Here is a 2,849-nt window from a genome sequence, read left to right as displayed (position 1 = left end):
ACCTGTGGAAAGCGCGTAACCTGCATGTGTTCATTTCTTCCCACCCAGTGCTGCTTTCTGAATGTAGCAAATGCGGAAAACTTTCATTTGTTCTATTTTCCCTTGTTCAGGCAGTGTGTGGAGGTGAGACGAGGCTTAGCTGAGGCATACATCTTTAAAGGAAAAGACCACCATGCCAGTGTGGGATCTATTCAGATCTGACAAGACAACTGCACACAACCTTCTCTCTGTCCCTATCCCCAAGTTCTGAGAGCTACTGTTGGGATTTGGCATGTATGTTGAGGGCCACTTCGTGTCTTCCAAGGTCTCGGCACCATCTACAAATGTGAACCTCCTCTTCCGATTGTTGGAAGTCAGTATGTTGTCTGAGCAGGTTGCTATGTGCTAGTTGCTAGGATACAGGCTGTTAGTCTTCAGGTCTGCGCATTCCTCCAGCAAGTTTCTAACTTATTTCACTGGCTTTGTCCTTTGGGGGTATTGTCAGGCTTCTATTCATAGCAGTCTACCAGCAACCAGGTAAGTAAATGCTGTCCTCACAAGGTGCAATGGGATTGGTGACAGTAGGGTACTGAGGGAGTGGAGAGCGCCCAGTTATGGACTGTTTGCTAAATTTGGTTTGTACAATGTGGATATAGGACTAGTTGAGAGAGGAGACTGCTGCCTCCCAGACCTATCAGTGGTGGTGCCTGGCCCTAAGAAGCTGATGTATACTGATCCAGCTAGCCTTCTGCAGTCTTCTTTGGTGAGAAGAAGATAATCCTGCTGAGCCGTAAACATCTTTTTCTGTTACATGTCTGCTGAGTCTCTCCCCCTCCTAGCTTTCTTAAAATCAACCAGCCATGTGCTAGAATATCAGTTAGATCCTAATGTTTCCAAACAGTACTGTTATTAATAATATATTAAAATGGTATTTTTCCATTCGGGTTTTGATTAGTTAATATTTGAATGCACACCCCTAGTGAAAACTCCTGTGAACTAAAGGACACTGCCATGGTGTTGTGCACTTCCTCTTGACTTCAGCAGGGTTTGGCGTCGGTCGCAGAGCCCCTCCACCGCCTGCTCGACAAGGCCACTCCGTGGTCGTGGGGCAAGCCGCAACAACAAGCTTTCGAGGCCGCCAAGGGGCTTCTGTCTTCATCCAGTCTACTCGTTCACTTCGACGAGCGGCTGCCGGTGGTCCTCACAAGCTGTGCCTCCCCCTACGGCATCGGCGCAGTCTTGCACCACTGGATGCCAGACAGACGGGAGGCCCCGATTGCATTTTATTCCCGGACTCTATCTCCCGCCGAGCGCAACTACGCCCAGATAGACCGGGAGGCCCTCGCCGTCGTGGCCGGGGTTAAAAAGTTTCATGACTACATCTACGGCCGCCCCTTCGAGATCGTCACCGATCACAAGCCGCTGCTGGGCCTCTTCATCCCGGACCGACAAACACCGCAGATCCTGTCACCCTGGATGCTCCGCTGGTCTATTTTTCTGAACGCTTATGACTTTCGCCTGCTGCATCGTCCGAGGAAGTCTATCGGCCATGTGGACGCCCTCAGCTGCCTGCCGCTCGAGGGATCCGACCCCGACCCGGCCCCGGCGTACAACGTGATGCTCCTCGAGTCTCTGCCATAGCCGCCCCTGCACGCCACGGATGTAGCCGCTCATACCGTGAAGGATCGCACCATCGCCCGTGCCCTCAACTGGGTGGGGAAGGGTTGGCCTGCGGCTTGGCCCGGGGAGGAGTTCACGCCATTTGCGAGCTGGCAGCACAAACTCTCACTTCACAAAGGGTGCCTGCTATGGGGAAGCGTCGTTGTCATACCGGCCAAACTGCGCTCAAGAATACTGGAGGCACTACACGCCAGCCACCCGGGCATCGTCTGCATGAAGGTGCTGGCACGCAGCTACGTTTGGTGGCCGGGCATCGACGCTGCGATAGAGGAATGGGTGAGCCGTTGCCAGCCCTGCCAGGAGTCCCGGCCCGAGATGCCATACGTCCCGGCACTGGTGGCCCTAGGTGGATGACCTCTGTCTAAATGCAGACAAAGATAATGCTTCTCTGCTACTCATACTAGACTTATCAACAGCCTTTGATATAGTGGAACATTTCATCCTGTTGAAACATTTGAATGTACAAGTAGGGATTAAGGGATATGCTTTGGACTGGTTCATATCATTCCTTAGGGGCAGGACTCAGAAGGTTGCTGTTGGGAACTGTGTGGGACCTGTCTTGGGGGCTTCCACAAGCCTCAGTCTTGCTCCCCATGCTATTCAATCGCCATTTAAAGCACTTCAGAGAAATCATTCATGGTTTTAGAATAGGCTGTTATCAATATGCTGATGACATCCAGCTCTATATTTCTTTATCCAAATCGCCTGGTGACGTGGAAGAGGCTCTGAACTGATATCTGACAACTGTAGTTAAATGGCTAAAGGTAAAAAAAGCTGAAACTGAATCCTGACAAGTGAAAAGTAAAGTTGGTTGGGAAGGCCAAAGTCCTTGAAATCCTTTTACTGATGGACTGATAAGGTTTTTTTAATCATACTTGTGGTCCACCTTGGGTCCCAGTGAGACTATAAATGAAATCATCATCATCATCTCCAGTGTCATATTTGTGGAAAAATTGGTTATTACCATGTTTCATGTCATGCGCAACACTGCTATGCTATCCATATGGGACTGTGGTTTTGAATCAGGATGTGATTAGCTTTTTCTTTATTCTGTGCTTGCTATGACATCATAGTGCGGTGTGTGTCCTCATTCTGTTTCTAGGGAGATGTGCACACTCTTGAGAAACAGTTGCCATAGGCCACAGTGCTAGTTTCCCTCCTGGAGCAGAGCAAAACCCCTGCTATCCAAA

Source organism: Euleptes europaea, chromosome 6, assembly GCF_029931775.1.
Source record: "Euleptes europaea isolate rEulEur1 chromosome 6, rEulEur1.hap1, whole genome shotgun sequence".
NCBI lineage: Eukaryota > Metazoa > Chordata > Lepidosauria > Squamata > Sphaerodactylidae > Euleptes > Euleptes europaea.
Note: the sequence above shows the minus strand (reverse complement) of the source record.